The sequence below is a fragment of the Myxine glutinosa genome, chromosome 3, assembly GCF_964187855.1.
Source record: "Myxine glutinosa chromosome 3, kmMyxGlut1.1, whole genome shotgun sequence".
NCBI lineage: Eukaryota > Metazoa > Chordata > Myxini > Myxiniformes > Myxinidae > Myxine > Myxine glutinosa.
Genome location: NC_136263.1, coordinates 178242467 through 178267601, shown reverse-complemented (window position 1 = coordinate 178267601; position 25135 = coordinate 178242467). Strand labels below are relative to the sequence as shown.

The following is a 25135-nucleotide window of genomic DNA, read 5'->3' as shown; positions in this document are numbered from 1 at the left end:
ATACGCTACCTCTCTGCCAAATTTCGTCCGAATTCGTCCACAACGTTTTGAGATATTTTGTTCACAAACAAACGGACAAATAAACGGACAGACGGGTGAAAACATAAACTCCATCCACCTTTGGTGGCGAAGGTAATTATTGCACGAACAGGAAGAAGAAGAATTACACACTTCACATCTTCAGACATATGGGGCTGCAAAGGCAGTTTTTTCATTGGCGAGGAGGTACAATCCTGGACGGGTCGCCACTCTGATGCAGGATACTAGAATTGCTCATTCTTCTCAATAAGTTGGTACTCATTTTGCCGACGTCAGAATGAAGACAGCCCGAGTCAACCCACCTGGTGTTATGTTATCATCACGATAGGGACTACAAGATCATAAGCCAGTCACGGTAACCATGAACTCAACACCAAGTGTCCACAGACATCGTCATCTGCAACCTTTTAAGTGGTGCAGCAGCTTCAACATTTGGCTATGTCCTTCTGTCCATCTGTTCGTCAAAGAACATTAAGAAACCTTTGTAGCCCACTGGGTTTAATTCTAGAGGGTTCTAAAGGGTAATTCTAATGTGTTCTAAAGGGAAATTCTAATGGGTTCTAAAGTGAAATTCTAATGTGTTCTAAAGGGTAATTCTAATGTGTTCTAAAGGGTAATTCTAATAAGTTCGAAAGGGTAGTTCTAGAGGGTTCTAAAGGGTAATTATAAACGGATTTAAAGTTCTAAAGGGTTTTATCCGTTTCTAGGCTTTGCCTATTTAATATGAAAAATGTCAACCTGAACCGCTTCCTTCGGACACGGTGAGATGTTTTGTTATTGTTCAGTAAACAATAACTATTGTCATGTTATACTCGAGATCGAATAACATTTTTCAACCTGTGCACTGAAACCGTTGAAATCAATTTGTAGTCCATGCACAGTAGGTAATGAGATGGGATGCCAGTTTTCTAATTGACAAAGATCTTTTTTAGCTGACCTGGAACGAAGTTCAGGGGAGATTATGCGATGGCGTGTCGTCCGTCAGTCCGTCAGTCCGTCAGTCCGTCAGTCCGTCAGTCCGTCAGTCCGTCAATCCGTCAATCCGTCAGTCTGTCAGTCCGTCAATCCATTAGTCCATCAGTCAGTCCACCAGTCCGTCAGTCCGTCAGTCCGTCAGTCTGTCAGTCAGTCAGTCAGTCAGTCCGTCAGTCCGTCAATCCGTCAATCCGTCAATCCGTCAATCCATTAGTCCATCAGTCAGTCCACCAGTCCGTCAGTCCGTCAGTCCGTCAGTCCGTCAATCCGTCAATCCATTAGTCCATCAGTCAGTCCACCAGTCCGTCAGTCCGTCAGTCCGTCAGTCTGTCAGTCAGTCTGTCAGTCCGTCAGTCCGTCAATCCGTCAGTCCGTCAGTCCGTCAGTTCGTCAATCAGTCAGTCCGTCAGTCCATCAGTCCGTCAGTCCGTCAGTCCGTCAATCCGTCAGTCCGTCAGTCTGTCAGTCCGTCAATCCATCAGTCAGTCCGTAAGTCCGTCAATCCGTCAGTCAGTCTGTAAGTCCATCAATCCGTCAGTCAGTCCGTCAATCCGTCCGTCCGTCAGTCCGTCAGTCCGTCAGTCCGTCCGTCAGTCTGTAAACACTTGAAACTTCTTCTCTGAAACCGCTGATGGGATTGCGACCAAATTTAGCACAAATGATATTTGTTGTGTTGTGACTAAAGTTTGTTCACGGCGTTAAAAAAATCAGGGTCTAAGGGGGTTTACCGGGGTCAAAGTGGATCTAGGTTTGACCCCCCAAAATAGGTATTTGCTTTCTTCTCAGAAACTACACACACTATTTCGATGAAACTTCACCACGACCTTCACCACCCATGATATACCAAAGTTTGTTCACGGCATTAAAAAAATCTGCCAATGTGGGGACATACGGGGGGTTGCCCCTGAAAATCGGTGTTTGCTTCCTTCTCAGAAACTACACATGCAATTCCGATGCAACTTAACTACAACCTTAATCACCCGTGGTGTACCAACATTTGTTCACGACATTAAAAAAAATCTGCTCCTTTGGGGATCTAAGGGGGGTAGTTGCCCCCCAGAATAGGTATTTGCTTTCTTCTCAGAAACTACACACACACTTTTGATGAAACTTCACCACAACCTTCATTATCCGTGATGTATCAATGTTTGTCTCTTGGCATTGGAAAAATTTGGGTTTGAGGAGGTACACGGGGTTGGAGGTGGGGGGGGGGGGGGGGGGGGGTTCCCCCAAAATAGGTATTTTTTTGTTTGTTTGTTTAACGTCTTATGATTATGTTGGTATGATTCTACATGCTGCCCTGTCTTCTAGCAACCATTGAAATTCGTTTAAAATACCTTTATTCAGTGCGTTATACTGTTTATTTTACCAGGTGAGCGCCAGGGGTATTGCCCCAATGTTTACATTTTGTTGAGAGTTAACACCGCCCACCCCCCGCCTCCCCCTCAAATTTGATAAACAGCACAATATATTTATACACAAAAAAATAAATATATAAAAGATAAACAGTAGGATTTGATATAGCATGGTTGCCCATGGTTGCCCTCCTCCCCCACCCCCCACCCCCCCCCCCCCTCACACTTCTCGGTGTCCCGGTATCACTCCAATGAGTTCGAGGTTCGACGTCATGAGCTTTCCTTCACCGAAGGCTACGTCACCACCCTTTGGGATTCCCCGCGCAATATCACCACACCATTGGATCACGTCGAATATATTAATTAATTACCCATTTTTGATTCCGCCCAACACGGGGCGTGGACGGTTACCAAGCAACTAGCTAGCGCTTGCCAAGCCGGCCGTTCCTTGTCAACGGTTTTGAATCGAGTGCTTGCTTGAGTGCTTAAGCCGCTTGGCGAGCGCTCTGTAAGTGTAAGAAACTTTTTTATTTCTGTTAAGAACTATGAGATTTATAAACCAAAAACCTGAAAGATCATATCCTTACTTGCAGGTCACTTTGCAATCGTACAGGTACACTGAACCAGTGATCTCGTGTAATTTAGTCTCTTCAGATATTACGTGTGCAGAGGCGGGGGGAGTTTAAAAGGGGAGGGCAGAAGGAAGGGGGGGGGGGGGGGGCAACGTTGTCAAAATATTGGGTGCCGTACGTAATAAATAGATGGCGTCGATTATGCATGAACTTCGTTCCCCGATTCCTCCAGACATGCCTTTTCTGTTCTCTATCTTTCAATTTTCCAACGACCATATCTCTCAACATAATCACAGTCACCATTCTGTTTGTTTAAACGAGTCAGGTTAATAAAATAAAAAATTCAGTTCTCCGAGCGGTGTAATGGCGGCGGTTTCTGTAGGCGGTGTAACACGACTGGTTGTTTACTTTTTTATTGATATTTTTCCTTCCACAACAAAATGTTTTAATTTTATTATATAACGATCCCATTGCAATACTAAGTTTAACTGCTTACAATAGATTGGTTTTGCTTCTAAACTACCCAAAAAATAACATAACCAAGTTTGCTATTCTAAAATGAAATTCCCCGAGGTGGCGAGGTGAGAGGCAAGCTATGGCGACTGGTGGAGCACTAGTCGAGCGGGCTCGTTCGGCTCATACGGCCGCACGTTTGCGTTGAATTTTGTGTGAGCTCGGCCGAAAGAGTAGGTAACGTTGTTACATGTGTGACATGATGCGTTAACGTCCTGCTAGGTAAACAGTGCGTCAGAAGCACAGACGCGGATTCTAGACCGCGCTAGGCCCGAAGTTACACTTCCCTTGTTACCCAAGATGTCCGTTACTTTTGTGTTTTATGACATGTTCATTTTTTTCGAATCCCTGCACGGCAGGAGTTTTGTATGTTAGCCGATTGTGCTTTTTATGACACTAAATTATGTCATGACCGGGACGTGGTTTTGACTATACACCGCCTGAAACGGTGTTTGCCCTATATAATAATGCCATCTCCTCCTTTGGGAAAGTAACAAGTACGCAAACGATAGCAAAAAGACAAGATAATGTTCGAAAAAGGTCTGTTTTTTTTTTTTTAAATGGAGAGACAACCACACTTTGGGTCTGTTAGTGTTATGCCGTGAAAGGTTATACAGGCCTTATTTGGGTTTGCTCAATGTCTCGGATGCATTAACGTTTAGTCATACTCATCGTGTTGTTAATTTTGTTTATTTTTGCAAATTGTAATCGTTACAACGACAATGTTAAAAAATTTGTTTCTTGATTTACAGCAAACTGTCTGATATATCATTTTCTCAGAGTCCTTGTCATTTTGATATACTATACAGAAGTATCAACAGCTGTAAACCCGACTGGGTGGTGTAGTGGTTAGAGCGTCCGCTCTGTGTATGGTTAAACTCGACTGGGTGGTGTAGTGGTGAGAGCGTCCGCTCTGTGTATGGTTAACCCGACTGGGTGGTGTAGTGGTTGGAGCGTCCGCTCTATCTGGGAGATCGATGGTTAAAACCCCATCAGTCATACCAGACTTAAACTATAATGGCACTCTTCAACGTGACATCGACCGATATGCCTCCTCCCTCATTAGAACATCATTATACATACTTGTACCAAGTTTGATTTAAATCACTTAAGCTGTTCTCAAGTTTCACGTGTTTACCTGACATGACCTCTGACCTTTGACATCTTGATGCTGAAATCTAATCGGTTCATCTTTTCATCATAATATATACTTAGGCCTATACAAAGTTTGGTCAAAATCTCTGGCCTTTGACCTCTTGATCCCAAAATTAAATCGGTTCATCTTTGCATAATAATAATAATAATAATACAGCAATACCCCGTTTTACGCCATTTCGACCAAAGTCAAATCCGACTTTACGCCACTCTTCCAGAGTAAATTTCAGTTCAGCGAACGTCATTATGTGCGACTTTGTTTCTCCTACATCATAGCCGAACTCCTACATCATCTATCTATAATTCCAGTAATCTCTGTGTGTATGTGTGTGTGTATGTATGCGACAACGATTTCTCGACAACTACCGGTCCGATATACTTGAAACTTGCCAGGTATATTGCTGGGGACCCGAGGATGTGCCTTTTCAAGGTTTGAAATTAATCGGACAAGTACTTACCGAGCTATGGCGATTTAGCCGTTCGCCGTTCGCTTTGGCGTTGCGAATGGACCAAACCATTGCATGTAAATAGAGGGGGGGGGGTTCTGTGGTCGTTGCGAATGGACCAAACCATTCATGTAAATAGAGGGGGGGGTTCTGTGGTCGTTACTGCCACGTGGTTTCAAAGTTTTTTTTTGTTGTTGTTGTTTGCACGCATGATTTTTTGCACCCACGTACGGGCACGCCCTAGGATGTTTACACACACACACCCCTACACAAATTTTTTTTTTTTGGCAAGGAACGGGCACCCACGTACGGGCACGTCCTAGCTTATATATAGTACGGGCATGCCCTAGTAATACTAATAGGAGGACGTGAAAAAAAAAAAAAATTCCTTAAAAATATATTTAAAATAAATAAAATAGTACATAAAAATTAACAATAAAAGAAGCTAAAAAACAATTACAAATACAATAAAAAGCACATTAAAAAAAAAAAATTTACGTACAGTATACGTACGCATAGCTGCTGGTTCTCATTCAAAACAAAGGCGACGCCATATGCATTTTGTCCTGTGCTGCGGTCGAGTGCTTGCTTTGCCTTTCGCTGTTATTTTTGTGATTATTCCTTTACTGTGTCTGTGTTAGCCATGGGTCCTAAGAAGGATAGTGCTAGTGTTTCCAAGCGTAATGTGGTTACAATGGAAGATAAGTTCGATCATGGCGAGGTCACGTCTTTTCGAAGCTGCTCCATGCGCTCACGCTTTCGAAGCTAAGTGATATTTCTCAATTGTGTTTTTGTCGAGACTGTATCTATCTTTCGGTGTATGTACCTATAGCATATCTTTTGGAAAATTTTCGGTGCTAATTTTTCGTACATGTATACACAATCGTCGGTTAATGGTATCGAGTATTCTGCGGCCTAGTACTCGTAGGCTTAGACTACCGTACCGTCTCCGACCTTGTGGTTTGTTTTTCTCGCAGCGATTCGTCGAATGTGCTGAAATTATTTTCGTTCTCTGTTTCGTACCAGTCGTTCACCCGGTACCTCCTTGTTTAATATCTGTACTCACAAAAAAAAAATCCCAAAAAAAAATTTCCTTCCCAGGTCTTATTAGTTTATTTGTTGTTCTTTTTGTTCGTTCGTTCTTCGTTCGCGATCACGCGGTTAGAAATGTATAATCTCTCCCCTGAACAACTATTTTCTCTCATATATTATAACACCCTTTTCTTCTTTTCCTACAAAAGGATGCTTTCGTCTTGCTCACCAAATCTATTCATTCCAAAAAATATATATAATACCATCTCTTGCAGTTCCTCCTTTCTACATTCCCTAAACTATCCAGAACTCCATCCCTCCTCCAGTTTCCTCAAACGTATTTTTGACTCGAAGGTCTCAAACTCATTTTGCAAAAAATGTTCGTTTCCCATGAATCGTACACTTTTCAAAATCCAATCTTACCCCTCCCCTCCAAATCCTCCCCATCACCCATCCCTTTCAAATCTCCCCCCTTGCCCCTTCCCTCCCCTCCCTCCTAAACTCCCCCCACACCCCTCCCCGCCGAGATTCTCCCTCGCTCCTCCCCTCCTAGACTCCCCTCTCACCCCTCCTCCTCAAAGCATCCTCCCTGCTTCTTCCTCCTTCCAACTTTCACCTTCATCTCCCCCAAACCTTCTGCCTTGCTCTTCCCCCTCCTCAAATAACACCTCACTGTGCCTCACCCAATCTCCATCAAACCTTTTGTCCACCCCATTCTTCCCTTTCTCCAAGCTATTCTGAAATCTCTGACACACCTTCAACAGCTCTCCCTACCTCTTCCTCCTCTTCCACATCTTACCCTACCCCTCCCCCCCCTGTTCTGGACCCGATGCTCCCCCTTCCTCTTCATTAACGGTATGGACCTCAAACATCCGGGGCCTTCGCTCAAACTTGACTGACCTCTCCATACAGGTTGCTTCTGACAAACCAGATGTGATCTGCTTAACAGAAACTTTCCTCCTTCATGATGTCTCTGATGCCTTGGTATCTCTCCCAGGTTACTCCCTCCGGTATGATAGACCTGAGCCTCGTCCTGGAGGTGGGGTTGCTATCTTTATAAAAAACTCTCTTCCTCACTCGCCCTCCACTGCCCTCTCTCCACCTCACCCCCAGGAATACCTTTGGCTACGGCTTCCCCTTTGCTCCCACCTTTTGTTCATATGTGTGTTGTACCGTCCACCAATCAGCGATGACTCCATCTACATCTCACTGTCTGATAATATGGACCAACTTCTATCTACCCATCCCAACTCTCTCTTCCTCATATGTGGTGATTTCAATTGTCACCATGCCAGTTGGCTGGGTGTGGGTACCTCTCTCACCAGCCATGGCTCTTCAGCAAAGGACTTCTGCGACTCACTGGGACTGACACAATCTGTCAATTTCCTGACCTGGATCTCAGTCAACGGAGCATCTTCTCTTCTGGATTTGGTTATGACAAACTTCCCTGAAAATGTCTGCTGCTCTTCTTCTGCTCCATTCGGCTCATCTGATCATGTGCTTGTCAAAGTGGACATCTCTCTGACCATTCTCAGAGAGCCTCCTCAGCGTCGACGAGTCTGGCATTTCACTCAGGCCAACTGGCACGGTCTTCAAGCAGCCATCAATCATCTGGACTGGTCTCCCATCTCTACCGCCTCTGACATCAACTCATCCTGGGAATTCTTTCAAAGTAAATTGCTCTCTCTCATGCACAGATTTATACCATCTCGTCTTCAGTTGTCATACCCTTCCTCCCGTCCATGGTACACGGAATCTTGTGGTGAGGCTGTTGCCCTGAAACAACTTGCTTTCGTCTCCTGGAAAGCAAATCCAACAGAAAGAAATCTCATTTCCTTTCACAAAGCCCGAAACAAGTGTGTGTCCACCCTCAGGAGAGCCAGGAAACAATATCTCACCATTCTCAAGACCGAACTCTCTTATCTGTCTCCCTCTTCCAAATCCTGGTGGCGTCTGGTAAAATCTGTTTCTGGTGTTTGTTCCCCCTCCATCCCCTCCCTCACCTCAAACGGCTTAACGGCTGACTCCGCACGTGAAAAAGCTGAATGCCTCAACTCTGTGTTTGCCTCTAAATCTTGTGTCCCAAACCCATCCCTCTCTGTACCCACCGTACCCAGTCGTACCCAGCTGCTCCTGGACTCTGTGTCCTTTCCTCCTGACAAGGTGGAAAAGTTTCTGTCAACCCTCGACTCTGATTCTGCAACTGGTCCTGACGGCATCAGCCCACGGGTCCTAAAATCATGTTCTTCTGCTCTTTCACTCCCTCTTTCTGTTCTCTTCACCCTCTCTTTTGCTCAAGGTCATCTGCCATCTGCTTGGAAATCAGCCAACATCACCGCTTTGCACAAAAAAGGTGCAAAAACAGATCCCAGCAACTACAGACCAATCAGCCTTCTCCCAATTATCAGCAAAGTCATGGAATCCATCATTGCTTCAGATATTAAATCTTTCCTCTTCTCCAATGGCTTGATCTCTGATCATCAATTTGGTTTCAGACCTGGTCACTCTACTCTGGACATGCTGCTTCTGCTTTCTCAACAATGGATGGAGGTCCTCAACGCCAAACAGGAAATTAGAGCTGTCTCCCTTGACATTTCACGTGCCTTCGATACGGTCTGGCACCCTGCTCTGCTCTCCAAACTCTCCTCCTTTGGTATCCATGGAAATCTCCACGCATGGCCGGCGGACTTCCTCTCTGGTCGTAGTCAACGTGTGGCCCTGAATGGGTTTCTCTCATCTCCTCTTCCTGTTCAGGCTGGAGTTCCCCAAGGCAGTGTTCTGGGCCCTGTGCTTTTTCTGGTCTTCATCAATGATCTCTCTGACTCTCTTGAAAATCCTCTCTATCTCTTTGCTGACGACTCTACTCTCTGTCGCTCCATTCCTCATCCCTCAGATCGGCAGTCTGCAGCCTCCTCACTCTCTGCAGACCTGGACAAAATCACAGACTGGTCAAACAAGTGGAACATGTCTTTCAATCCTGACAAATCTCACACTCTTACAATGTCTCTCCGAAAGGACCGACTGGACAACCCTCCCATCTACTTTCTCAACAATCCTCTCCAAGAAGTTCTGTCGGTCAAGCTTTTGGGTCTCAGTATCTGCCATGATCTTTCTTGGGAAAACCACATTTCCAAGCTGGCCTCCAAAGCCAGTCGCCGACTGGGCATCCTCCGTCGTGCGAAGTCCTTCCTTGGCACACCTGAGCTCCTCACCACATACAAGGCTTTCATCCGCAGCTCAATGGAATACTGTTCCCCCCTCTGGGCTGGTGCTCCTGCCTCACACCTTGCTCGGCTTCACGCTGTTGAGGCCAAAGCTTTCAGAATCATTGGAATCTCCTGCGATGTAGTCAACGCCGAGGGCCTTTCACTCACTCACCGCAGGCAGGTTGGTGGTCTTTCTGTCTTCTACCGACTCCTCTCCGGCCTTGCTCCCCCAGCTCTCTCTGTGCTCTGTCCCCCCAATATTCCTTCAGGTCGCACAAGATCTGCCTGCAACCCCCTTATGGTTAAACTGCCAAAGTCTAGGCTCTCTGCTCACCTTCATTCTTTCATTCCCCTTTTCTCCCGCCTCTGGAACAAACTCCCCCACTCCCTTCAATCCCACTCCTCCCTCCAGGTCTTTAAAACAGCTGTTCACCACCATCTCTTATCTTCCCCCATCGAAAACCTTGATCTTTTCTACCCCCGGTAATTCACCCCAGAGTCCTTGCAGTGTTCATATGTTTTAATCCTCTCCCACCTCCCCCCAAGTCCTCCCGATGTCCCTGCTCTCAAATGTTGTGTTTGTGTCCTTCCCCCACTTCCCCCTCTCTTTTGTGTCCTTCCCCCTCATCCCCCTCTCTTTTGTGTCCTTCCCCCTCTCTCCCCATCTTGTCTGCCGCTCCCCTTGTTTTTTGTGTTTTGTGTGTCGGTTTGTCTTTTTGTGTGATTAATGTTAGCTCTTTCACGAGCCTCGATCTTGTATCCAAAAAAACAAAAAAAAGTTAAATCTGAATAAAAGGTATGAAAAAGGTGAAAAAGTGTCGGTGATAGCGCATGCCTTAGGGCTGCCACGGTGGACGGTATCGACCATCATTCATGATAGGGAACGTATTCTCGCATACGTCACTGAAAAAGCGCCGTCGGTGAAGACGGTGTTTGTCTTCATTTTAAGGCATTTTTAAGGCATTACGCCCGGTTTACGTCAAAAACCGAGTTACGTCATGGCTTATGGAACTAATTAATGATGTAGGCCGGGGTATTGCTGTATATACTTATACCAACTTTGGTCAAAATTCCATCACTGGTTCACAAGTTATCGTGGTAACAGGATTTTTTTTTAAACTGAAAATGACCTTTGACCTCGACCCCAAAATCAAATCAGTTCATCTGTACATCATTACGCATACCTGCCCCAAGTTTGATTGATATCCCTTCAGCCGTTCTGAAGTTATCGCAGAAACGAAAACCTATCACGGACTGACGGTCGGACAGCCCACCCAAAAACATATAATGCCTCCGGCTACTTTGTCGGCGGGGGCATAACAATTGTATGAGCTGCTTCCTCGCTTGATGCCCAGCATTGAAAAGAAATGAGAATGGACGAACAACGCTGGGAAGGCAATGGCAAACCACCTCGTATAATCTTGCCAATGAACTGCTTTGGCACCACTGACGTTCTGTAGCGTATCGTCTACCAACATCACCAGTTATCTTGCTAGCTAGCAGAATGACACCATTTATTGGGATTTGGTTACAAGGTGCATCAGCGTCATGCTAATATTATTATAATCGATACAGTATTTATTAAGTAGCGGCAGTTTTCTGTCTGTCTGTTTCTCTCTCCGCCCATTGGTTGAACAGCTGGCTGACTTCACCCACAACAGCGTCATTAGTAGGAAGGTTGACTCCACCCACCGGCATTTTGATTTTCATGCAGTTCAGGTCGAACACATGGTTGAATTTTTTATTTTTTATTTTTTTTTGTATACTGAATCGACGCTCGTAAAAGAGCTAACATTTATTTCACATAACAAATCAACCAGACAAACAAAATATATAAAAAGAGGGAGCGGAAGACAAGATGGGGAGAGAAGGGGAAGCACACAAACACTACATTTGAGAGCAGGGAGATGTGTGGCAGGGAGAGGGCTTGGGGGAAGGAGGCGTGGGAAGGGGGGTGGGAGAAGTATAAAACACGAGGACACCAAGGACTTCCAGGACAGAAGTTGGTATTTCAAAAAAGTGGAATTGGGGTGAAATTAGCGGGGGTAGAAAAGATCAAGGTTTTGGATGGGGGAAGATAAGAGATGGTGGTGAACAGCTGTTTTAAAGACATGGAGGGTGGAGTGGGATAGAAGAGAGTGCGGGAGTTTGTTCCAGAGGTGGGAGAAAAGAGGAATGAAGGAGTGAAGGTGAGCAGAGAGTCTTGATTTTGGCAGTTTAACCATAAGAGGGATTCAGGCAGATCTTGTGCGACCTGTAGGAATATTTGGGGGACAGAGCCCAGAGAGAGCTGGGGGAGCAAGGCCGGAGAGGAGGCGGTAGAAGACGGAAAGACCACCAACCTGCCTGCGGTGAGTAAGTGAAAGGCCCTTGGAGATAGCTTCATCGCGGGAGATTCCAATGATTCTGAACGCTTTGGTTTCAACAGCGTGAAGACGAGCTAGGTGTGAGGCAGGAGCACCAGCCCAGAGGGGAGAGCAGTACTCCATTGAGCTGCGGATGAAAGCCTTTTATGTGGTGAGGAGCTCAGGTGTGCCAAGGTGGGACCGCACGACTGAGGATGCCCAGTCGGCGACTGGCTTTGGAGGCCAGCTTGGAAATGTGGTTTTCCCAGGAAAGATCATGGCAGACAGTGAGACCCAAAAGCTTGAGTGACCGAACTTCTTGGAGAGGATTATTCAGAAAGTGGATGGGAGGGTTGTCCAGTCGGCCTTTTCGGAGCGACATCGTAAGAGTGTGAGATTTGTCAGGATTGAAAGACATGTTCCACTTGTTTGCCCAGTCTGTGATTTTTCTTGTCTGTTTGCCCAGACTTCCTGGATATGATGTCTCCTTTGATATCAACCTCACCTCCAAGCTTTGTTGAATCTGTCATATTCACAATTGCCATGCCCTAACTTTAAATTGCTAAAACATAAACCTCTGGGAGCATGCAAGGCAGCACTTCATTGCCTATACACCACCCCAAAAAAGGGTTTTCGGTTCCGTGGGTACCCGCTAGTTATTATTTTTGTGTACAAAGTCGAGGCTCATGCAGACTTGGAAAAATATGGGATGTGGGGAAGGATGAGGGGTAGGGGAGGACACACATGGTGGACAAGATGGATACAGAAGCAATCTCTCAGGAAGGATAACTGGAAACTTGAGAAGAGCTCATCTTGGAGAGGGTTAAAGGGGATAGATAAGATCATGGTTTTGAATGGGGGATGATATGAGATGATGGTGGTCTTCTTTCTTATGCAGTGCAAGTCTGTGGGGTAGCATCATTGACTGAGGTTGTGAATATGCCGCCGGGGGCTGACGCAGTGGCCCTTGTAGGTCAGGATGCCGGCGATAGCTCGCCAAAACTTCGCGAAGGACGCCATGGGATATTTAACGTCCCCAAACGAATGCCGACAGACGGGACACCAGTTTAGAATTTACCCGAGGGACGGCACACTCATTGATGGCTCGGTCTGCATGCAAAATACCAGGGCCGTAGTTTATAGCTGGGTCGGGATTCAAACCCAGACTCGACAGGTCAGCTCGGAGACACGTGTGCACACCTTTAGGTTGTCCTACCAGTCACAGTATATTGAAGAGATTAACGTTTTTACTTGTTGATACATGAGATTTCAAACTGTGTTTGCAGCATTAGAAACATGTGCTCGAACAAGATAAACAAACGGGTAACGCGTGTGGTGCACATGAGTATAGCCAAGAAAAGAAAACTCGAATCTGCAGGAAGTGGAAAAGATGTTTATTGTGAGCCAATCCGTGAAAGATTTCCAAGAATCTCATGGCGTCTACGCAGGATGCTCCGTGATGTGTTGTTTGTTATTTCTTTGAACCTCTAATACCTGTGCATCATTGTTCTGCGTCGCCACGATGGTGAAGCAGGTTCATCACTCCTCCAACAAAAAAGTCAGTTAAACCACTTCCTTTGTCGTGTTTCCACTGTCCTCGACGGAACAAATTGTTCTCCATTCTCCTGGCAGCGTTCCTGTTCATCTGAATTTTTTTCCCATAAACGGTGTTCTGCACTTTCCAGAATAAAATGGCAGTCAGTCAAGGGTGGATTTGTTTATTCTTGAACAAAAATACGTCTATGTATTTATCTATCTATTTATTTATTTTTACTTTTATTACTTGCAAAATCGAAGATTTTTCAAGTATATTGGTCGGTTGTGTTTGTGGTTCTGTCTGTCTGTTTGTTTGTTTGTCACCAGCCTACAGGTCACACTTTTGAACCGATCTTCACGAAACGACACCAAATGGTAGAGTTGGTCAAAAGCCAGAAGCCTATTGTTTTGGGGTCAATAGGTCAAAAGGTCAACATAGGCCAAAGGTCACCAAATTTGCTAAATTTCTAAAATCCTCAATTTTCATCCGATTGACTTGAAATTTGAAGAACACTTGCATATCTGGTTACTGAATTCAACCACAAATTATATTTTAGGTGAACATGGGCCAAAAGGTCAACATAGGCCAAAAGGTCAACATAGGCCAAATTTCTAATATCCTCATTTTTCATCCAATTGACTTGAAATGTGAAGAGGACTTGCATATCTGGTCATTGAATTCAACCACCAAGTATATTTGAGGTCAACATAGGCCAAAATGTCAACATGGGCCACATTTCTAAAATCTTCAATTTTCATCTGATTGACTTGAAATTTGAAGAGGACTTGCATATCTGGTCATTGAATTCAACCACAAAGTATATTTTAGGTGAACATAGGCCAAAAGGTCAACATAGGCCAAATTTCTAAAATCCTCATTTTTCATCTGAAAAATCGTCACTTTTCATCCTGTTAACCCGAGCTTTGATGAAGATTGTACATTTTAATCTTCATGAAATGGACAATTTGCTGTATCAATGGAAAACTTTGGGGGGGGGGGGGGGGGTGGATTTTGCAAGTATCGTGCTCCGCATGACGTCTTCTTGTTTTATTTATTTATTTATTTTAAAGATCCCCCTGCTGTATTTTCAGAGAACCATTGATACTTCAACATCAATTTTTGGCTAGAAGCCCTTCAAAAACAAATGTTATAATTGACATCAAAACTCTCCTCTAAGCTGTCGTGCCTGGGTTTAAATCCTGACCCGGCTATAAAGTGTCATCCTAGTGTTTCACAGGCTATGGTGATCATCAATGTGTGTTCCGTCTCTTGGATGATTGTTAAATTGGGTGTCCTGTCTGCCGGCATTTGTTGATTTGTGAAGAGTGGGCGAGCTATCGCCGGCACCCTGAACAAAATTCCAAATTCCTGCCCTGACTTTAGCTGAACGTTAGGCTAGGCCAGCCTGTTCGTGAAAGACTTGGACCAAGTCCTCCGGCGAACCCCACAATAACGTTGGAATGATTGTGGCTGTTAAAGAAGAAGAAGGAGAAAGATTAACATCAACGGTAAACATTGCAAAAATGATTTACAAGTTGTATATTGATACCGTAGTGAATACGTGAATTATTTAATTTTGCATTCTGATTACATCACGTGACCTCACCCCTAACCCTCCAATGCACACTTGCACATGCCTGAGGGATAATGTTCTCATCGTCATTCTCTCCATATTCCAACCATTTGAATGTTTTGAGCCTGCTGTGGTCGAACTAGTCTTCACCGTGTTTACTGAATAAATAAAAGAAAAAGACGTTCCTTAATCCTGGAGATGGAGTCTGTGGTGCTTTTGTTGGAGATGGCAGGTGTGTTTCCAAACAGAGATTCCCTTCATTGTTGGCGATTTGTAAAATCGCTTTTGCTATGAGCGTGGTTCACTGATGCAGACGCTCCAAAAGGATTTAACATTGATCGGCTTCTTGTATACGTTGTTGCAAAACAACAAAACACTGATGTATCTTGTGGGGATAGGGTGCTGTTCAGATTACAAAACGATGTAAAGTTTGTGGTAATGTGAGGAATTAATAAAATTATCACATTCTGAAGTTTTATTTTATCTCAAATGAACTGATTAGATTTTGGGGTCACGAGTTCAAAGGTCAGAGGTCATGTTAGGTCAAATCCTGTTGCTGCGATAACTTGTGAACCAGTCATGGGATTTTGACCAAAGTTGGTAAAAGTATGTATTATGATACAAACATGAATGGATTAGATTTTGGGGTCACAAGGTCTAAGGTCAGAGGTCATGTTAAGTTTCAATTATTTCATTACTGTGATAACTTAAGAATGGGTGAAGGGATCAATGTCAAACTTGGTACACGTATGTATAATGATGTAAATATATATGGATTGCATTAGGGGGTCAAACGGTCAACGGTCAGAGGTCATGTTAAGTAATAAAATATTTTGTTTCTATGATCACTTAATAATGGCTGAAGGGAACTAAGTCAAACTTGGTACAAGTATTTATAATGATGAAAAGATATATGAACTAGAACAGCACTCAGTGGAGAGCATACCTCCGCCTGGTTAGCCATACATATCACTCAATGGTGAAGAATCACTTAAAAATGACACTAGCTGGATCCGGATCCGAATATTCACCAAAATTGAATTGATTCTTCCTTGTCAAAAACCCAACCGGTCCACCAAGTTTCGTCGAAATCCATCCATAACTTTTTGAGATATCCTGCTATGTATCGTTTTTGGCCCTATCTCCCAATGGTGAAGAATCACTTTAAAAATTCTACTAGCCGGATCCGAATCCGTATCTTCACCTAAATTGAATTGATCTTCACCAAAAAAAACCCAAAATCTGTTATTGTGCTAACTTGTGAAGCAGTGATGGGATTTTGACTAAACTTGGTACAGGTATATATTATGATGAAAAGATGAACTGATTAGATTTTGGCATCAAAGGTCAGAGGTCATGTCAGGTAAATATGTGATAACTGAGAACAGCTGCAGGAATTTAAATCAAACTTGCTACCAGTATGTATAATGCTGTAATAATGTGGGTGGAGGCATATCGTCCGATGTCGTGACGTCAAAAAGTGCCGTTCTAGATTCTTATAAAACTCGGCTATAACATCTGTACATAGTGATATCCGATGCCCAACAAAGCCTTCCAATAGTGTTCATACTTCATATATACAGTCATGTGAAAAAGTAAATACACCTCATGTAAAGTTTTGACTTTTTCAACATATTTCAACATACAGCTATTTGATCTTCATTTCAACAATATTGATAGACTAGCCGAAACCCATGGAACATCCACGGAAGGGAGGATGTGGTGTATGGATAGAGTGTACCATTATGGATGGCATAGGGGATTTGCTTGTCCGAGTAAGAGTTAGGAAGAAAGATGAGAATGAAGAGTGCGTATATGAACAACGATCGCCGACACCGGCACAAATGCATGCTCAGGATTGTCCACTCAGTGGACGGCTTGCTTTCGCCTTCGCCTGTTCAATCAGCGGACGGCTTGCTTCGCCTTCGCCCAGCAGACGCCAATACGATGGCGTCGTAAGATGGCGTCGTATCGGCAGTTAATCAGATGCTTTTGGGCCCCAACGTCGGCTAATTCAGATTTTTCGAGTATTTCTGTACGTCATAAACAGAGTGCGGTTCGTAGATCGTAAATCCATTTGTGCCGTGGGCATCGGGTCACTGGGTGCGGCATAAAAGGGATAACAAAGTCGAGTCCTTACGCTATTTCAACAATATTGATAGATAAAGGTGATATAATCTATCTATAATTCCAGTAATCTCTGTACGTCTGTACGTCTGTACGTTTGTCTGTGACCGCTGTTTCTCGACAACCACGGGTCCGATATACTTTTAACTTGCCAGGTATATTGCTGGGGACCCGAGGATGTGCCTTTTCAAGGTTTCATATTAATCGGACAATTACTTACCGAGCTATGTCCAAAAAACGATTCAACCAATCAGAGAGCAGCGAACGATCGCGTGTGCCGAACGTGGCGGGCACACTCTGCCTCGGATGGCACATTTGAGAGCGTATTCATTTATTTCACGTTTGCAAACTATGTTTTTTTTTTTTTTTTTTTTTTTTTTTTTTTTTTTCTGTATACAAGATCGAGGCTCGTGAAAGAGCGAAAATTAATCACACAGAAAGACAAACAGACACATAAAACAAATAACATCGGGAGCGGTAGACAAGATGGGGAGAGAGGGGGAAGGACACAAACACAACATTTGAGAGCAGGGACCGAGAGACATGGAGACATCGAGAGATCTGTGGGAGGGAGAGGGCTTTGGGGGGGAGGCATGTGAAGGGGGGAGGCATGTGAAGCGGGGGAGGCATGTGGAGGGGGGGGGGGGGGGTGGGAGAGGTATAAACATATGGACACTGCCAGGATTTCCAGGAAATAAGTTGGAATTTCAAACTATTGGCGTTAAACTATGTTTTACAACTAATAAAAACGAATTTGCGATTCATTCGCTTTCCTGCGCGTTTGTGCACGCGATGGCGATTTCTTTACCAAACTCCGGAAGCCGTTCGCTTTGGACCAAACCATTGCATGTAAATAGAGGGGGGGGGATTGTCACCACTCGCAAGCCGTTCGCTTTGGACCAAACCATTTCATGTAAATAGAGGGGGGGGGGATATAATTTTAGATATAGATATAGTACGGGCATGCCCTAGTATAACAAATATCATGAAACATTTACATTTTGTAGTCCATTGTATAATTTAAATAAACATAAATGCAAATTTCACATGTGGAAAAAGTAAGTACACCCTTGGCTCTAATAGGTGGTATTGCCCCCTTTGGCAGAAACAACCAAGTAGGCGTTTCTTATAACTGTCTACCAGTCTCTGACATCGACTGGGAGAAATTTTTGCCCACTCCTCCATGCAGAATTCTTTCAGCTGTGCAATGTTTGAGGGGTTTCTTGCATGCACAGCTCGTTTCAAATCCCCCCACAACATCTCGATGGGATTTAGATCCGGGCTTTGACTTTGCCATTCCAGAACCTTCCATTTCTTTCTTTTCAGCCATTCCTTGGTGGATTTACTGGTATGTTTAGGGTCATTGTCATGTTGCAAGGTACACCTTCGGTTGAGCTTCAACTTTCTGACAGATGGCCTCACATTATCCTCAAGCACCCTCTGGTACAATGAATAATTAATAGTGGATTCTATGATGGTGAGCTGCCCAGGCCCTGATGCAGCAAAGCTGCCCCAAACCATAATATTTCCACCACCATGCTTTACAGTTGGTATCAGGTTCTTGTGGTCAAATGCTGTCTTTGGTTTTCGCCAAACATGTCTTCTGGTACTGTGGCGAAATAGCTCCACCTTTGACTCATCTGTCCAGAGCACATTGTTCCAGAAGTGCTGGTCTTTGCCTAGGTGTTCATTGGCAAACTTTAGTCTTGCCCTGATGTTCTTTCTGGACAGTAAAGGTTTCCTCCTGGCACACCTCCCATGTAGATCAAATTGGTGCAGCCTCTTTCTAATGGTAGACTCGTGCACTTTGACATCAACAGTGGCAAGAGCTACCTGTAGGTCCCGTGATGACATTCTGGGGTTCTTAGAGACTTCTTTCAGCATCTTGCGGTCTGCTCTCGGGCTGAACTTGCTGGGGCGGCCTGGCCTGAACAAGTTGGCAGTTGTTTGGAATCTTCTCCACTTGCAGATGATCTTCCGGACAGTCGAATGATTGAATTCAAATTGTTTGGAGATCGATTTAAATCCCTTCCCAGACTTGTAGGCATCTATAACCTTCTTTCTGAAGGCCTCAGAGGGCTCTTTTGATCTAGGCATGGTGACGCCGCACACTTCAACAACAAAGAGCAAACCAAACTAAATGTCTCAGGTTTAAATAAGACAGGTTCCTCCAAGATCCTCTGTAACGATGTTCTAATCATTTGCAAACGAGCTGGTGCACCTGATTCTAATTTTAGGTATTTGAAGTAGTGATAAATGTAGGGGTGTACTTACTTTTTCCACATGCGAAATTTGCATTGATGTTTATTTAAATTATACAATGGACTACAAAATGTAAATGTTTCATGATATTTGTTATATTATATCACCTTTATCTATCAATATTGTTGAAATGAAGATCAAATAGCTGTATCTTGAAATATGTTGAAAAAGTCAAAACTTTACATGGGGTGTACTTACTTTTTCACGTGACTGTATATGCTCTCGAAGAACCCATCTCCATTGGCACAATGTCATAACGACCTCTCCTCAGGCTATTTTCACATAGCGCTCACTCCTCTGGAACACATCCTGAGCGTTTTAAGAAGTATGGTAGTAAATTAACTTTTTCTGGTGCATATAAAGCTCAGAAAGATGATGTCCTCCCTTTCAGTATTTAAGTATTTCATTATTTCAGTATTGTCATATGTGCAATCAAATATGGTCAGGTGTTCTAATCTTATCTCGTACCAATGTAATAATACATGACATCATGATTATAGCATATGTTTTGTAGATGTATCTTGAGGCTTGCGTGTTGCTCTCTGAATCGTTTATTTTCACGTTTTTACCGTCTTCTCAAATATCCTATTAACTTGGGAAGTAAGATATCTGCCTAGGTGTATACATTTGGCCAGAGTTGATATTGGTTCATTCCTGGTGGAACTTTTAAACATGGGGATTTGCGATGGCACGCCTTTAACTTCACTCTAGGTTCATTAATTTGATATGACAGGCTGAAATATTGAATCGATTTTCCACTCCAATGCACAAATTAATTTTCTACAAGAGAAATGGAGTGCAGCCTTGCATAAGGCTCGAAAGTCTCTTCGATACATTTGGCCAGTTTCCCCACTGAGCTGGTGGAGTTTAAAATGTGGGCTGAAAATTTGCGGAGGACTCAGTTCTTTTGCTAATTTATGTATTTCCATCACGTTTTGAGTTTGAGGATGTTGGCTACAAAATTGTATGCCGTACACAGTTTTTCCTGTCTGCCTGAGAGTGGCGTGTTCATTCCAAGGCCAATCCTGTTTTCTCCTCTGGAGATACAGGTGCCAGCGACAAATAATGGATGCATTCAGCATAAAATATGTGAATTACCGTTTCAGCTTTCACTATACGAAGACTCAAAGTCGAAATAAAAAAATAAATAAAAAACAGTGCTCACCTGAAAAATGCACTGCTTTGATTCCTGTAGACATGTGGCACCTGAAGGAGCTGAGATTCCAAAATTTGCACTTTGCAGCACATTTAAATTTTAAAAAATTGCTTCCCAACCCAAGTGCCACAATTTTGATGTCACGACTATTCTGCGATAATTCTATTCACACCTTTATGTGTAAGAATAATAATAATAATAAAAGCCTTTGGGGTCTTGGGCTTGCCAAGCATTTTTTTTATTTTTTTTCCAATACGAGATCAAGGCTCGTTTAAGAGCGAGCACATCAAACACATATTAGCACATAAAACACAAAAACATAAACGGACACGTAAAACAATAAAGGGAGAGGGAGACAAGATGGGGAGAGAGAGAGGGAAGCACACCAGCACAACAGTAGAGAACAGTGACATCGGGAGATCTGTTCGAAGGGAGAGGGCTGGGATGGGGGGGGGGGGGTGGGGGGAGGAGGGGGAGGGAAGTGGTACACGGAACAAAACAAATTGACACTACAAGGAATTTCAGGAATGAAGTCGGGGATTGAAAGATGTGGATATGGGGTGTATTAATGGGGGTAGAAAAGATCAAGATTTTGGATGGGGGAAGATAAGAGACGGTGGTGAACAGCTGTTCTAAAGACCTGGAGGGAGGAGTGGGATTGAAGAGAGTGTGGGAGTTTGTTCCAGAGGCGGGGAAAAAAAGGAATGAAAGAGTGAAGGTGAGCAGAGAGTCTTGATTTTGGCAGTTTCACCAGAAGAGGGTTGCTGGCAGTTCTTGTGCGTCCTGCAGGAATATTTGGGGGACACAGCACAGACAGAGCTGGGGGAGCTAGGCCAGAGAGGAGTCGGTATAAGACAGACCACCAACCTGCCTGCGGTGAGAGAGTGAAAGGCCCTCAAAATCACCTTCATCGCGGGAGATACCAATGATCCTGAAAGCTTTGGTTTCTACAGCGTGAAGCCGAGCTAGGTGTGAGGCAGGAGCACCAGCCCAGAGTGGAGAGCAGTATTCCATTGAGCTATGGATGAAATCCTTGTATGTGGTGAGGAGCTCATGTGTGCCGAGGAAGGACTTCGCACGACAGAGGATGTCCAGTCGGCGACTGGCTTTGGAGGCCAGCTTGGAAATGTGGTTTTCCCAGAAAGATAATGGCAGATAGTGAGACCCAAAAGCTTGAGTGACAGAACTTCTTGGAGAGGATTGTTGAGAAAGTAGATGGGTGGGTTTTCCAGACGGTCTTTTTGGAGAGACATTGTGAGAGTGTGAGATATGTCAGGATTGAAAGACATGTTCCACTTGTTTGACCTGTTTGTGATTTTGTCCAGGTCTGCAGAGAGTGAAGAGGCTGCTGCCTGCTGATCTGAGGGTTGCGATATGGAGCGGCAGAGAATGGAGTCATCAGCAAAGAGATAGGATTTTCCAGAGAGTCGGAGAGATCATTGATAAAAACCACCTTTAGAGGCCATTTTTCCCCGCAAGCGGGGGTAAAAGTCCTTAAAATAATTTAAATTGATAGATTAACTTCAACTTTTCCCATCACTGGGGGCGGATACTTTTACTTGCAGCATATAAACACGAGATGCTTGCTTGCTCGTGGAAAGCACCGCCCCCATTCTTCCTCAGCACAAAAGTGCGGAAAGCTCCACCTTCTCCTCAGCAAGATGTGGTGCAGGAAAAGATCATTGATGAAGAACAAAAAAAGCACAGGGCCCAGAACACGGCATTGAGGAACTCCAGCCTGCACAGAAAGGGGAGATGAGAGAAATCCATTTAGGGCCACACTTTGACTGCCACCGGAAAGGAAGTCCGCAAGCCATGCGTCGAGATTTGTATGGATACCATAGGAGGAGAGTTTGGTGAGCTGAGCGGGGTGCCAGACCGTATTGAAGGCGCGAGATATGTCAAGGGAGACTGCTCTGATTTCCTGTTTGGTGTTGAGGACCTCCATCCATTGTTGAGACAGCAGAAGCAGCATGGCCAGAGTAGAGTGACCTGGTCTGAATCCAAATTGATAGTCTGAGATCAGGCCATTGGAGAAGAGGAAGGATTCAATATCAGAAGTGATGATGGATTCCATGAACTTGCTGATGATTGGGAGCAGGCTGATTGGTCTGCAGTTGCAAGAATCTATTTTTACATCTTTTTTATGGAAAGCGGTAATGTTGGCTGATTTCCAAGCAGATGGTAGATGACCTTGAGAAAAAGAGAGGGTGACGAGAACAGATAGAGGGTGAGATAGAGTGGCAGAACAGGATTTTAGGACCCGTGGGTTGATGCCGTCTGGTCCAGTTGCAGAATCAGAGTCGAAGTTTGACAGAAACTTCTCCACCTTGTCAGGAGAGAAGGAGACAGAGTCCAGGAGCAGCTGGGTTCGACTGGGTAAGGTAGGAACAGAGAGAGATGGGACACAATATTTTGAGGCAAACACAAAGTTGAGGCATTCAGCTTTTTCACGTGCAGAGTCAGCTGTGTAGCTGTTTGAGGTAAGGGAGGGGATGGAGGGGGAAAAACACCAGAAACAGATTTGACCAGATGCCACCAGGATTTGGAGGAGTGAGACAGGTTTGAGAGTTCCGTCTTGAGAGTAGAGAGGTATTGTTCCTAGCTCTCCTGATGGTATGCGAATGGTTCGATGGATGTGCGGAGTATCGTTGAGAGAGAGGAAGACAAATGATGAATTGCGAAAGATGATGGGAATCGAGCCTGTGATTGATGCTGTGAAGAGGAACAGGTTGAGATGGTTTGGTCATGTGTTGAGGAAGGATGAAAGTGACTGGTTGAGAAGAGTGATGGAAATGAATGTAGAAGGAAGTAGAGGACTGGGAAGACCGAGAAAGACTTGGCTAAAGATGGTGGAAGAAGAAATGCGGGCAAGGGGGTTAACAAGGAGAGATGCAGAAAATAGGGCAAAATGTAGAAGATTGTCATGGGGACCGCAAGGCTAACTTCCGCTCTAGCAGGGAAAATGGCCTTTAAAATGCATGTTGTTGTTTGTTGTCTCCTGATGGTAGAGACACGTGTTCCGAGCTTTGTGAAAGGAACTGAGATTGCCTTCAGTTGGATTAGCCTTCCAAGAGGCAAAGGCAAGTTGTTTCAGGGGAACTGCCCCACCACAATATTCTATTTACCATGGATGGGAGGAAGGGTATGACAACTGAAGACGAGATGGGATAAATATGTGCATGAGAGAGAGCAGTTTACTTTGGAAGAATTCCCAGGAAGAGTTGATGTCAGAGGCAGTGGAGATGGGAGACCAGTCCAGATGATTGATGGCTGCCTGAAGACCGTGCCAGTCGGCCTGAGTGAAATGCCAGACTCGTCGACGCTGAGGAGGCTCCCTGAGAGTGGCCAGAGAGATGTCCACTTTAACAAGCACATGATCAGCCGAACCGATTGGAGCAGAAGAAGAACAGCAGACATTTGCAGGGAAGTTAGTCATAACCAAGTCTGGAAGATATAAGTGATCGTTATCAATGATTTGTATTCGTGATCAATATAAAGACACATTCTTTTTCTCATTTTCAATTTTTAAACCTATTTTGGCCTTTAATATTACGTATCCAAAGCTGGAATTTTGGTAAAGGGGTGAGTGTGGAGTGCTGCAATTTGCAAGCCGGCTTCATTTGATGCTGAGTTTCTTGATGAAACGACCATAATCGAAACATGAAAAGTGCAGAAGTTTTTTGGAGGAGGAAGAATAAGAGCTACCTGAAACAGGTTTAACCGTCGTGATCAATGATCGTGATTTTGATTGATCGTGATGTGATTGATCTTGATCAATGATCGTGATCAGTGATTTTTATCATGATCAATATAAAGACACTTATTCTTTTTCTCATTTTCAAATTTTAATCCTATTTTGGCCTTCAATATTTCGTTTCTGAAGCTGGAATTGTGGTAAAGGGGTGAGTGTGGAGTGCTACAACTTGCAAGCCGGCTTCATTTGATACAGAGTGAAAATACACATGAAAGCCCGCTTGAAGTTTGCAAAAAAGCACCTAAAGGACTCTCAGACTGTGAGAAACAAGATTCTGTGGGCTTTCATGTGTCTTTCACTGAGGAGAGGCTTCCGTCTGGCCACTCTGCCATAAAGCCCAGATCGGTGGAGTGGTGCAGTGATCGTTGTCCATCTGGAAGTTTCTCCCATCTCCACACAGGATCTCTGGAGCTCAGTCAGAATGACCATCAGGTTCTTGGTCACCTCTTACCAAGGCCCTTCTCCCCCGATTGCTCAGTTTGTCTCAGTTTGATATACTATACATACTATATATATTGTTGTGGATCTGCCGCCGGCCTTCTCCCCTTACCAAGGGGGGATTAGTCCCCTTGTCTTTGACTGACCTGGCGTGACCTGGGACCTATGACGTCCCTTCCGGACAGCGCGAAATAGGGTATCAGGACCAAATTCGCTATTACCTAAATACTCGCGCTGCCCTGAAGCGAGGAGATAAGCCCTGCACGAACCACGTGTGTTGATACGCCGAGCGATTGCGTACACGCAATCCGCGCCGTTATCACTTACTAGACCCCGATTCAAGCGGTTCTTATTCGTACCACGCTTAGTCAATGGTGAAATCACAAAGATGATCGAATTGGGAAGAAAGGAAGAACAAATGGTTTAATTACTATTGCACGTATTTACAGTACAGGATGCAGAGACACAGCGCAGCTTATACAGTCTTATTCTTAATCCCAAGGACACAGGCCCGTCTCACACACACACTCACACGGGGATTGCAGATGGCAGGACGATGTTCACCAGCGCGTCCAGGGATGGCTTCCGTGCAGCTCTCTCTCTCCGGTCCCCGGAACGTCCCTTGGAGGTGAAGGCAGGAGCTCTCC

General features: G+C 44.4%; 1 protein-coding gene across 6 annotated transcripts in view; it reads left to right on the top strand.

The window, feature by feature from the left end:
* The first annotated feature begins 3473 nt into the window (after positions 1-3473).
* IKZF5 (IKAROS family zinc finger 5) overlaps positions 3474-25135 on the top strand; it is a 68079-nt gene continuing 46417 nt past the window's right edge. For 2 of the 6 annotated variants that reach the window (XM_068109791.2, XM_078774749.1), the window contains exon 1: positions 3492-3627. The gene's annotated coding sequence lies outside the window, so the exon portion shown is untranslated. Of the gene's footprint in view, positions 3632-25135 lie in introns of all 6 variants that reach the window. The other 4 variants (XM_078774750.1, XM_068109792.2, XM_068109793.2 and 1 more) reach the window with 3 other exon arrangements.